This window comes from Oncorhynchus keta, chromosome 8 (assembly GCF_023373465.1).
Source record: "Oncorhynchus keta strain PuntledgeMale-10-30-2019 chromosome 8, Oket_V2, whole genome shotgun sequence".
NCBI lineage: Eukaryota > Metazoa > Chordata > Actinopteri > Salmoniformes > Salmonidae > Oncorhynchus > Oncorhynchus keta.
Genome location: NC_068428.1, coordinates 3490010 through 3503433, shown reverse-complemented (window position 1 = coordinate 3503433; position 13424 = coordinate 3490010). Strand labels below are relative to the sequence as shown.

General features: G+C 44.0%; 1 pseudogene; it reads left to right on the top strand.

Annotated features, from left to right (window-relative positions):
* Window positions 1-2174: 2174 nt before the first annotated feature.
* Window positions 2175-13424, top strand: part of LOC118386571 (cilia- and flagella-associated protein 61-like) — a 28878-nt pseudogene continuing 17628 nt past the window's right edge.

Below are 13424 nucleotides of genomic sequence, written 5' to 3'. Positions count from 1 at the left end.
CCAATAAACTTTGATTTGATGATAATTTAGTTGGTTTGCTTCTCATTTGCTTTTCTCTCCTAAAATCAGAGAAAGATGACTACTATAACTTCCTCAGGTGGCAAAGTTAAGACTGTGACTGAGGAGAACAGTGTCATTGGATGCACATGAGATCAATAGCCTGATCAGTTCTGCCACAGTACCAGTATTTGGAAGAGTAAACGTCATTGGGAGTATGCTTAACCTTACTCATGCCAAATACATGCAACAGATATTGACACTTAAGGTGAGACAGATTTTTCGATACATCATTCGTTTACTTTTACCATATCAGAATGCATGAACTTGCACGCGTCAATCCATTACATTAGCCACAATAATGTATTCTGGCCTCAATGTCTGTATGTTGGTATCCTCAGAGAGAAGGCTAATCTGGCAGTGACCCTGAACAATGCAAATAATGAGGTGCTGACCCATACTGCCTTCTCTGTTCACCCCATTGGAAACACTGTGGTTCAAGCTTTTGGGGAACCATCCTCTGAACACACTCCTCCTGCACTTCAGCGGACTGAGGGAGGGCGGAGGGATGGTGAGTCATGTGAGAGGGTGGCTCACCACTGCTCCCTCCCTCCCCTCAGACCAACCATTAGATACAGGCCATCAGTCCAATAAAAACAGAAGCAAATTACTATGCTTCCTTAGCTGTGCTTCACAAGTAACACAACAAATGATCTATTACCAATGTACTGTACCTACATTTTTTTTCAATATAATTTCAAAATGGTCTGAGAAAAACAACAAGAACAACATTGGCAGGGCAATTCAAGCACAGCCAATATGCAGGGATAATGTATTGGACCTATAGCCTACCGCACAAACCTCATTGCTATAGAACTGTTTTTAAAAAACGGTCTCCTTTTTTTCAAAACTCTACACACAATTCCCAAAACTGCACACACAAAATGCTAAATGCCTCATATCTCCTTCAAAATGTAACACAATGCATTCAAAATGCCATAAACACGTGTCAGAATGAAGCATTTGCATCAAATGGCAAACACTGCTTTCATAATAGTACATTTTTGGATATACCATGTAAACACTGTTGTTCTAAATCTAAAGCTCTTTGGTCTTTCATGGGCTTATATCTACATTTCAATACAATGTTCTACAGTGAAAGTAATCTGCTGAGAGGGGTAACAAGTACACTGTAAACACCAATGCAATGTAGAAACAGAAAATATTTATTAGGCTAAAAACATTACTGTTGTATACAGTAGCATACAACAAAACCATAAACATATGTAAACCAAAAGTATATTCTTTAGAATACAGTAAAGAACACAATTGTGTGTGTGAGGTCCCAGGGGGGCAGTCACCAGTGCTAAGCTACGCTTCATCTCTTCTCCGGCCTGGGTCTGGACACAATACTTCGTCCCCATCACAAGATAAGTTTTCTCTTGCCAAACATCGAGGGAAGTATCTCCTAGCATGGCGTATCTAACCTTGGACAGAGGCAACCTCTATGTCCCCACATGTGTCCTCCATTGCCTGGAGAAGTGGCATGCGGGCATAGGGTTGGCAATCATTATATAGTTATATACCTGTTCTCATTTCTGAAGGTTCGAATTATTGACGCTACTGTAAATCGACTCAAATTGGGCTGGACTCTCAGTCCAGCCTCTCTCATGGTCAAACCAAGTGTTGCCCTAATCTCATCAGAGATGGCTCTCCTTCCTTCTCTTCCTCTTCCTCTCCCTCCTACTCCTCTTGCTCTCTGTCCATTGTTGGCATCCATTGTTCAAAACAGGTCATCTGACCTTTGACCTATTTACAGGCCTATACTACAGTAAAGCAGTGATTGGTTAGTGATCAGTTAAGCTAGTAGTGTTTGCACATGTGAGGAGTGTGTGTGTGACCTGGTGAATAAGTGTAGCATTTTGATTGGTTGTGTTTGGAAAAGGAAAGCAAGTCACTTCCTGTTAGATTTTTGTGTTTTAGGTAGAGAATTGTGTGTAGTGTTTTGAAAAAAAGTGTTTTATGCAATTGATAACTGAGTCAAAGGCTGAGAAATAGCTTATGGTTTTGGATATTTGGTGTGTAGTTTAGCACTTAGAGTGAGAGGTTTAAAAAATTGTGTGAGATGAAAAGATTTTGTGTGTAAGCAGTTGGAAAAAACTGTAAATAAAGGTGAAATGTCCAACGAGTCAGGTCCTCATAGTCATTTTAACACACCTATGTTCTGTACCCCTTTGCTTTATATGAAGGAACACTTTAGCAATAGATTTACTCTCAAATTTGATTTTGCAGTTCTCGGGTATGATAAATTCCTAAATTCCAAAAAGTAATTTATTGTTTATTTCAACACATTCACATGTTTTTCTATTCTAATTTTGGTGACTGATGAGCGATCCTTGGGTTGCTCGTGGCGTTCAGCAAATGATTGAGGCTTCCGTTACAGGGTGGAGGATCATGACAACCTCGCACACATCTTTACGGAGCAGACAAAGGTCCTCACAGGATCCTATGGACCTTACTTCCTGGCTGAGCTCATCGAGGCTCAGGATGAGGAGAATCATTCAGCTGTTTGTAAGGTTAGCTATGTTTAAAGTTGTGTTTCTTTGTTGTCATGAGAATATCTTTGTTTCTCCTTCATACAATTTCAGCCAAAACCACAGGCGAGAAGAAAAAAAAAACACTTTATGATTATTAAGCTCTAGATCAAGTCAGCCATGTTGTTGTTTCTGACGTTGTCTCTGTTTTTAAAAATATCTCTGGCATCAATAATCTCTGATCCACTGTCAGAGCGGTAAAGGCCATTTAAAATGTAATTGCGGCGGTGCAGATGCTATTGCCTGGTTCACAGAAATCCTGCTGGGGTGCATTCCCCCAGGGACTTAGAAGTTGGCAGATCATTCCTCCCCTCCCTTCAACTCAAGCTGACATGTGTTCATGGCAACATATGGCAGATGAGAGTTGACACTCTGCCAAGACATGCTCTCACTAAACATATTGTGTTCAGACATCTAGCAAAAAAAAACAAAAAAAATGTCAGGATCTGTTCTCCGTTCAGAGAACAAACAGCACAACATTGCCCAAGAGGGTTGTACTATTCAGTCCTCTCTTCCTCTTAGGAACATCGTACATTATTTACTTTCATTTGCACACCCCGTGTCACCATCAGTTTATAAAGGTCTAATTTGGAAACCAATCATCTTTAATGAGGCCACAGCTCAAATGAAAGTTGTAGCCGAAACAACGTATTTGGTCAGCGTTGATAGTGTGCACATGTATATTACTAGTGTTCAAACTCACAGAGGAAATATACTATCTATTTAATTACAAATGGCATTACAGTATAATGACTGTGTCGGTCTGTGCACTGTCTTCACAGAATGAGGGAACCGCAGTGGGTTTCATCAGTGTGAGTGGTGACATCAACTTGAAGCTGCTCAAGGAGTGCTTTGAGCTTGGGCCCTTCAACCGTCTGTATAAGCCCAGCCCAGAGGACCTGATTGAGACGGCCCCTGAGCCAGAGGTAAAGGGGCCTCCAGGGAACACCAACACCACCAGCCCACAGGGATGGAATATGACCACAAGGAGGATCCATGTGTCCAACCTACTGTAAGGCTATAACACAATACTGCAATACTGTAATGGCTATAATGGATCTATAATGGATCACTGTCAGGCACAATGTAACATATTGGTTTGATTATGTGAATTGCAAGGTGTAATCACGTGACGTAAACCAGAGCTTGGATTTGGATCAATTCCATACCCAGTGAAGTATCAGAGGTAAATCAATTATGACGTCCTTATGGTATACCTTCATGTCCACCTAGCTATGTGCTCTCCTTCATCTCATGCGAATATATTAACATCGTGATGCTCTCATTGCAGCCGGTGGACACCCAGGCGTGTGCTGCAGAGCTTCAGGATTCAGAAGTGGCTCTGCAACCAAGATTCTCAGAAACACCCAATGTTTTCCGTATTCAGTTAGTTGTCATCAGTAAGAAGTTTGAAATTAGGTAAGTTCAGGGGAAGATCACAAGCATGATTTGATTACTAAATAATTCATTGACGAATGAATGACCTAGTCATTGACAGAAGGGTTACTATTTCGAAAAATAAAGAGGAAAAACATTCCCATGAATCAAAGGTGATCACATTTAATATGTCTTTCTCCATTTTATGAATATGTGGAAACCTTTCACTTATCATGGCAGCCCTCCAGTGTGTATCAGTCTTGTGCTGTGTGAAGGAGAGCGAGGGATTGTTAGTTGGCTCCCGCTGGGTCCCTCTCTCTGTCGCCTTACTGCCCAGCTGTTCTGGAATATGGAAGCCAGTCACTCCCCACCGAGAATGAGCATGTAATTAATGAGTATGGCGCTTAAAGTGACAGTAAATTGAAGGAGAGAAGTTGAGCCGAGACCAACGGGCATTGTACTGAGACGGGCAGCTTGCTTGGCCAGTTGTTCCTCCACTATGATCTCCATATTGGCTCTGATTAGAGCTTTGGCAGAAACACAGTTTCACTTCACTTCCCTCGTTCAACTACAAATCGGTGGACTTCCTGCCCAATATATTAAAACCTTTCCCTGTAAGTACACTCTATAAGGCTTATTACTAAACCCATGTATGACTGACATCCTATAGTGATTTCCTTACTGTGGAGGGTCTTTGAACCTGAGGTTATGTGATAAGCATGAAGCCAATCTCCTTGCCTCATCCAGGACCTGCATCATCTCTATGCCCAAGCTGCCCCCTGAGTTATCCCTCCTCCAGAGCTTCCTCAAGGTGGTACCACACCACACCAGCAGTCGGCCCCAGGAGCTCTACATCTTCCACTGCTCTGGTCTGCTTATAAGTGGGTGTAATATAAAAATGTAATTGGGTACAAAGTGCATTGTCTTAGCATGCATCTAATTGTTTATCTTAGGATCAAACCGAGATGGATGTTATAATAGGGATTGAAGAGAGACATGCCCTAGATCAGTGTTCACAAAACCTTTTCGGAGTCAAGATCATTTTCTGAGTCAAAATGCAAGGCGAGATCTACCGCTCAGATAAAAATAAAAAAACACAATTTATAAAATGTAAGCACATGCAACATTAACCAATTAAAAACAGCTCTGTAGCAATGAGGTTTGTGCAGTAGGCTATAGGCTCAATACAATATCACTACATTTGGCCATGATTTAATTGGCCATGATTTAATTGCCCTGCCAATGTTGTTCTAAGACCATTTTTATACTATGTTGAAAAACATGTAGGTACATGATCACACTGGAAGTAGATCATTTGTTGTATTACTTGTGAGGCACAGCTGAGTGAGCATGATAATGTGTTTTTTTTTAAAACTGAACTGGTGGCCAGTTAAAAAGGGAGGGCGCAGCGGTGAGGCTGCCTCTCAGTCGACCATTCTTCCTCTCTCCCTCCCTCCGCTGGCAGAAAGGGGACACAGTCTTCCAGCTGATGGCGAAACTCAAGTCGCACTGCGTTATTTCCGCCTCATGTACTAATTCATGTTGTTACTCCCTATGACCAGAGAAAGTGAAATAATCCTCAATATTAAAAAGACACAAGCCGGCAATAATAACAACGCAAGCTTATCGGAAGACTTTGCGATACTCATTCATTGCAGCTGCAGTGCAGGTTGTAGCGTGAGTGGAAGTAGGGAGAATGCGCATTTAATGGTTTGTAAAACTGCTGAGTAACAACCTAAACATGAACTTACTCATCAAAACAGCAGCTCTTTGCTGTATTCGTTGAGTCTCTCTCTAGTCTTGATTTTAAAAGTTTTGAAATCTCACCGTATCAACTTTGCTGTGCGTTCAAGTTTTCTTTTTACAGTCTGTGGCTCGAGGAAACTGTGCAGACATGGTGATCTGAGCTATCTGATTGGCCAGCGGTAGACCTATAGCTGCACTTGGTTTGCTCTCTAGGCCTGCTGGGTAGGCGGAGTTCTACCTTCGGACACATGAAATGGTTCAAAATGGGAACACTTTGCCTTCCTGGCTCTAGGGCTGCTGAATCAAGTGCACCTACCGCCAACTGCACAATTTTTTTATATTTTTAAATAGGAATGTTTTTTTTTAACAAAAATGTTTGTTGATCGACTAGAAATGTCTTGGAGATCGACCAGTCGATCGCAATCGACCAATTTGTTGACCACTGCCCCAGATGTACTGTATATTGCTTGTGTAATGTCAATCATGGGCTTGTTGTCGTCTCAGGACATTTGACATGAGGCTGGCAGTGTCTGCAGATCGGCCTGCTGTCTGTGACATGGTAAAGAGACTCGGTCTGCATGTGAACCCTGCTGGAGGACCTGGACATGTTCTTCAAGGTCAACAGAGACATGGTCAGTCACAGACACACAGGGCATACTACTGCAAATAGGACAATGGATAGTACAATAACCACTAGCTCCATTTACCTTAGCTAGTCTCCGTTTATCAATCAATCACACAAAACTGTTCCAGTGATTACAATTATTATGTTGGAAGACTTGGAGTATCACTGATTGATTTATGTTTTTTGTTGTTGCAAAGAACCAACTAATTACCATGTAAACCACATTACCAGTGGTGATTGACACCCCAGATGTCAAACATGATTATGGCAGAGCTCCAACACAGATAATTACTTTGGAAGTGAAAATGGAACCACATGTATGTGTAATATCTCATCTCCCATCCTCTCTTTCTCTTGGTCTGTCTTCCAGGATGGAACAACCTTGCAGGTGTTTGTGGCCAAAGTTCCGAACCAACTAGTTGGGATTTTAATTATTAGAAATTAGGAAGCAATTTTCTTTCTTTTTTTTAATCTTCGCTAGACAGACTTCAATGGTATTTTGCTTTCATAGATTTAGTACTACTTAACATCTCTCTCTCTCTCGATATAGATGATGTTTTTGATGTTATGGTTGGCTCAGATGTAATCTACTTCAGCCACCACTGCTATGAGGAGTACGGCAAATGACGTCACTTTGCCCTCAACTCCATCTTCCAGCACTACGCCAAACACTTCCCGAAGGAGGCGCTGCAGCTCGCCCACAAATCTTGCCTCTACTACCCAGTCTACCCCTCCTACCGCAGCCAGAGGGTGAGAGAAACAGCCTCGGGACCGTAAAGCTCACATTGAGTGACTCCTCAATGTGCTCATTCCAGAGTGTGTGCGGCGTGCGTTCAGTACCAGATAGCGCCTGCCCAGCCACCAGCAGCTCTCTCCGGGGTTAAGGCAGCAGGTGCTGATATAAGACTGCCAGCTCCAGCTCTCTGGACTGTGAGAAGACATTTCCTCAGTGTGTTGAGGCCTCCTCCTCTTGCTAATTACCTTCTACAAACATGCACCAGATTGGGAGATGATGAGGTGGAAATAGAATTATTGAATTATGGAAAAGCTAATGGGAGAAGGAATCATCATTTGGGCAGTGGATGGTGGAGCATTGGGTTGGCCTGCCATGAAGGGGTTTCTTTCTATTCAAGAGCACGTTGAAGGGCGTGTAAATCGTGTAAACCAACGTGTTCATCTGAACTAATTATGTCTGCTTCCCAAATGGCACCGTATCCCTTTACAGACCTTTTATGGGTCCTGGTGAAAGGTAGTGCACTATATAGGGAAAAGGGTGGCATTTGGAATGCATCCTATATCACCTTAGACTTGGCACCTGTTAGTCACCACCCGCCCTTGCCTCCATCAATAGTATAGCTCATAGGTATCACCTCACCTGACCTTTGCCCCTTTTCTTCTCCCCTCAGAACTCCTGTGCCCATTACCTGACCTCTGTCCTGAACTGTATGGTCCCAGGTGCGCCCACGATGCCAGATTGTTTACCCTCTGGACGAGCTGGGCATCAACACACCAACCAAGCAGATCACCAAGGACCAGGTGGGCACAGCAGCAGCTGGTGAACATGTCTTAACATGCCAGGGAATGCAAATGGGAAATACCCACTGTCTCCAGGTTAACAGAATGAGCGGGAGAGAGATGATATGAGACAGAGCTAGAGTAGGGAGAAAGACAGGAAGCATCTTTAGTGTGAGTAATTTACATGCCCACAAGAGGGCGCTGCTTTAAAATTGATGGATTCCCCACTTAGCATGGAGTGTTTATAACTGATATTTGTGTCAAACAGTAAAATATTGTGAAGGATAATATGATTTTATGTGACTGATAATTATTCAATCAAGAGTAAGGCGTGCCATGTACAAACAGCATTGCCGTTTTGAACATTGCATATAATGAGTAGTCGAGCTGTTTCAGTGGTATTGTATATGCACAGCCTTTCTTTAATAGTCTTTCCAACCCAACCTTCGCAGGTTATTTTTAAAGGGCTTTATATTTATATAGATGAGGGCAGCAGATGGTTGCTGTGACAGACGGTTGGGAGTGTTTGCCTCTGCTGTTTTAACAAGGTAAAGCAGCATAGTCCACTTATCACACTGTCATAAACCAGTGACTGTCGCACCTGGGCTACATCTCAATAGTTGTAACTATCTTCCTCTCCTTGTGTCCTTTTTCCTCCATGGTCATTGATCTGGCTGGACAGAACAGGTGGAAGCAAAATAGTCTAAAGTAAACCTAACCAGTCTGTTCACCTATAAAAGGTAGGTCATGGAGAAAACAAAAGGAGACAAGGGAAGGAAGCCATTTCAGACTAACAAAACCCTGGACCTGTCCTTATCCGTAATAATGAAACACTTGTGTTGGATTATGGCTGCAAATGCAATGTTATTCTAAGTCAGAACTTTATACGGTAACACTTTCACCATTTGACTTTTTGCTAATCACAGCACGTTCTGCTCTCACGTCAGTCTATATTCTCAACCGTTTTTAAAAATATAATATCAATGGAGCTTTAGTCCACAGCATGTTCTGAACCATAAAATGGGAGCAGCACAGTTATGCAACATGTTGCTGTGCTTTTTTAACCTGAGATCGATCATAGATTTAAATCGGAGACTAATGGTTCCTATATGTGTCACGTCTATCACGCATCACTCCCCTCGCCCTCAGTGCATTTGCAGATACACCTGCATTCGCCCATTCCAGCCCATCCAATTTAAAAGCTCCATTTAGTAACACGGCAACCATCATATCCAGGCTGCCATGCAGATAAGAGGAGAGCAGAGCGCTGCCTCGCAGCTTTGTCTGTCTCGGTGCATCGCAAATGCCACCCTATTCCCCATACTTTTGACCAGAGCTCTGTGGGCCCTGGTCAAAAGTAGTGCACTATGGGAATCGGGTGCCATTTAGGACGCAGGCTCCGCTTTGTGATGTAAGCCTGGTGTCTAGCACAGATGTATTAATCAGATTTAAAGCACCTGTTCCCTCTCTATCAATACGGGATCATATTACACAGTGCCATGGTCACAGCACCCGGCCATTATGTTAGAGAAAAGGTTAGGCAGCATCTACACAGGCATAGGAAATAGGGACAGCTGCACCTGCCCCACGCTATACCTACCTGCACATGACAAATCACAAAGCAGACCTGCCCTGTCTTGTTTGACGGTCTGGAGTATTTCAGGTGATTCTTTTTGAGGGTGTTCTTGACAAATGCTCAATAAAGATGTCGATCGCTGAACTGACAATTCTCCTTTAGTTACATAGGTTTGATAACGTTTTGCTCACTTTCACATGAAGAGTTTGCATTTACGTTTTGTTGACGTGTTCTTTTAAAGAACGGAAGTAACATAACTATTACTCAAAGGTTCATTCCACACTCGTTCCCACTTCCTTTGTGGTGTGCTGCCATTTTCCATACAACAAGGTGTGCAGGGAAACCAATCTAGCTCATTCTGAATGCTCAAAGACCAGTTAGCGCTCTAAGATCACTGTGTGGTTAGTAGTGATCCATGGAAGAATTTGGAGAAATGGACAATTCTGTGGATAACACAATGTTCTCTTGCAACCTTTCTCACTCCGTACCTTGTGTTGAATGCTCTGACTTTTGGACATTTATTTTCAACAGAGCCAGTACCCATAATAAATGTGTTAGTATTTAAGTAGGAGCGCTGGCACTTAAGTTTCACTCAGTGCTTCCAGTGGCGCCATCATAATACTAAGAAATGTCCATATTGTTTGGTATGAACACTGCTAAAATAATAATAGAATGTTTGAGCTGAAAGCTGGTACTCTCTTTTAGGTAGTTTAGTGCTCAAATCGCTGCAGAATGCTGTGGTAGCCATGCTGGTTAAGTGTGCCTTGAATTCTAAATAAATCAGAGACAGTGTCAACAGCAAAGCACCCCCACACCGTCACACCTCCTCCTCCATGCTTCACTGTGGGACCACACATGCAGAAATCATCCGTTCACCTTATCTGTGTTCACCTTGTCATCCGTTCACCTTATTTGGTTCCAAGCGGTTGGAACCAAAAACCTCAAATTTAGACTAATCAGACCAAGGGACAGATTTCCACCGTTCTAATGTCCATTGCTCGTGTTTCTTGGCCCAAGGAAATCTCTTATTCTTATTGGTGTCCTTTAGTAGTGGTTTCTTTGCAGCAATTCGACCATGAAGGCCTGATTCACGTAGTCTCGTCTGAACAGTTGATGTTGAGATGGGTCTGTTACTTGAACTTTGTGAAGCATTTATTTGGTCTGCAATCTGAGGTGCAGTTAACTCTAATGAACTTGTCCTCTGCAGCAGTGGTAACTGGGTCTTCCTTTCCTGTGGTGGTCCTCATGAGAGCCAGTTTCATCATAGCGCTTGATGGTTTTTGCGACTAAACCTGAAGAAACGTTCAAAGTTCTTGACATTTTTCAGATTGACTGACCTTCATGTCTTAAACTTTAAGACACTTTAAATTTCAATATTTTCCTAATGTTCTTGTGCTTCTTTACACCAAAACAAAGGAAAGACATGATATTTTGGTTATTTATAGCAGAGTATGGTATAATTTTAATGGTCCGGCCCACTTGACATCTCGCTAGGCCGTATGTGGCCCACGATGCGAAATGAGTTTGACACCCCTGTCTTAAAGTAATGATGGACTGTTGTTTGTCTTTGCTTATTTGAGTTGTTCTTGCTATAATATGGACTTGGTCTTTTACCAAATAGGGCTATATTCTGTATTCTGTATCTTCTGTATTCTAGAAAATAGTAAAAAATAAAGAAAAACCCTTGAAGGAGTAGGTGTGTCCCAACTTTTGACTGGTACTGTATATTGGTTAAAAATACTAGAGTGACTGAAATATTAACATTTTAGGAGAGACATTTTTTGAGGTAATCAAACAAATGAATATTTTACTTTTACGGACACTCTCTGCCACGTCGCCTCAGGCAACATATGCACTCAACCACATCAACTGAAAACTAACCATGGAACCAAAAGTCACCATCATTGTGGTAGTGGGGTCATCAGACACTGGCTTCACCTTTTTTGAAGTATTGAGAAATTGTATACAAGCATTCGTATGTGTTTTGGTCCAGTTGAGAGGTGCTTAGATTTGAACCCGTCTCTGAAGGGCACAACCGCCAGATTATAGGATTTAATACAGAACATTAATCTGCCTTCCTGGGCAAATGCAAAATCTGCATGGGAGCAAGACATGGGTGCCGAGCTACCCGATGACATATGGCAACATAGTATTGGGCGTACTCACACCTCATCACTTTGCACAAGGCACAAGGCTCATTCAGTTCAACGTTTTGCACCGTCTCCATTCTCAAATGACAGACTGGCAAACATATATCCAAATGTTGACCTCAAGTGTTTGAAATACCACCAGAGTCCAGCGACTGTGGGACAGATGTTTTGGTCGTGCCAGTCTTTGAGTGGCTCCTGGGACCCCCTTTTTTTTTGCCATTCTCACACGTGAAACAAAACTATTAGCCCCAACCCATTCACTGCTATTTTTTGAGTACTTCCCCTAGATCAGGGCAAAGCCTCCCTCCTTTATGCAGTGGGTTAAGGAGGTGATGTCATCCCTGCCTCTGGAGGTTAGGTACACTGTGCATGGGTCCCCATTCATACAATATGTGGAAAGCCTGTCTTTTACATAGTGTAACTTGTATATTTTAGTAAGCGGCCATCTCTAATCTAGTGGCCATATATTGTGCTGATAAATTTAAACTATAATTACAATACCGATTTTTGTATTTTATATATATTTTTCCATTGTTTTGTCTTATTACATTTTCTGTGATATATTTGTATGACACCTTGGTGGAGGGATGGGTGGGTGGTTGGGAGGGAAAGGTGGGTGGTTGGGAGGGAAAGGTGGGTGGTTGGGAGGGAAAGGTGGGTGGTTGGGAGGGAAAGGTGGGTGGATGGGAGGGAAAGGTGGGTGGTTGGGAGGGAAAGGTGGGTGGATGGGAGGGAAAGGTGGGTGGTTGGGAGGAAAAGGTGGGTGGTTGGGAGGGAAAGGTGGGTGGATGGGAGGGAAAGGTGGGTGGTTGGGAGGAAAAGGTGGGTGGTTGGGAGGGAAAGGTGGGTGGATGGGAGGGAAAGGTGGGTGGTTGGCAGGGAAAGGTGGGTGGTTGGGAGGGAAAGGTGGGTGGATGGGAGGGAAAGGTGGGTGGTTGGGAGGGAAAGGTGGGTGGATGGGAGGGAAAGGTGGGTGGTTGGGAGGAAAAGGTGGGTGGATGGGAGGGAAAGGTGGGTGGTTGGGAGGGAAAGGTGGGTGGATGGGAGGGAAAGGTGGGTGGTTGGGAGGAAAAGGTGGGTGGATGGGAGGGAAAGGTGGGTGGTTGGGAGGGAAAGGTGGGTGGATGGGAGGGAAAGGTGGGTGGTTGGGAGGGAAAGGTGGGTGGATGGGAGGGAAAGGTGGGTGGTTGGGAGGGAAAGGTGGGTGGATGGGAGGGAAAGGTGGGTGGTTGGGAGGAAAAGGTGGGTGGATGGGAGGGAAAGGTGGGTGGTTGGGAGGGAAAGGTGGGTGGTTGGGAGGGAAAGGTGGGTGGATGGGAGGGAAAGGTGGGTGGTTGGGAGGGAAAGGTGGGTGGATGGGAGGGAAAGGTGGGTGATTGGGAGGAAAAGGTGGGTGGATGGGAGGGAAAGGTGGGTGGATGGGAGGGAAAGGTGGGTGGTTGGGAGGAAAGGTGGGTGGATGGGAGGGAAAGGTGGGTGGTTGGGAGGGAAAGGTGGATGGTTGGGAGGGAAACGTGGGTGGGTGGTTGGGAGGGAAAGGTGGGTGGGTGGTTGGGAGGGAAAGGTGGGTGGTTGGGAGGGAAAGGTGGGTGGTTGAGAGGGAAAGGTGGGTGGATGGGGGGGAAAGGTGGGTGGTTGGGAGGGAAAGGTGGGTGGTTGGGAGGGAAAGGTGGGTGGATGGGAGGGAAAGGTGGGTGGATGGGAGGGAAAGGTGGGTGGTTGGGAGGGAAAGGTGGGTGGATGGGAGGGAAAGGTGGGTGGATGGGAGGGAAAGGTGGGTGGATGGGAGGGAAAGGTGGGTGGTTGGGAGGGAAAGGTGGGTGGATGGGAGGGAAAGGTGGGTG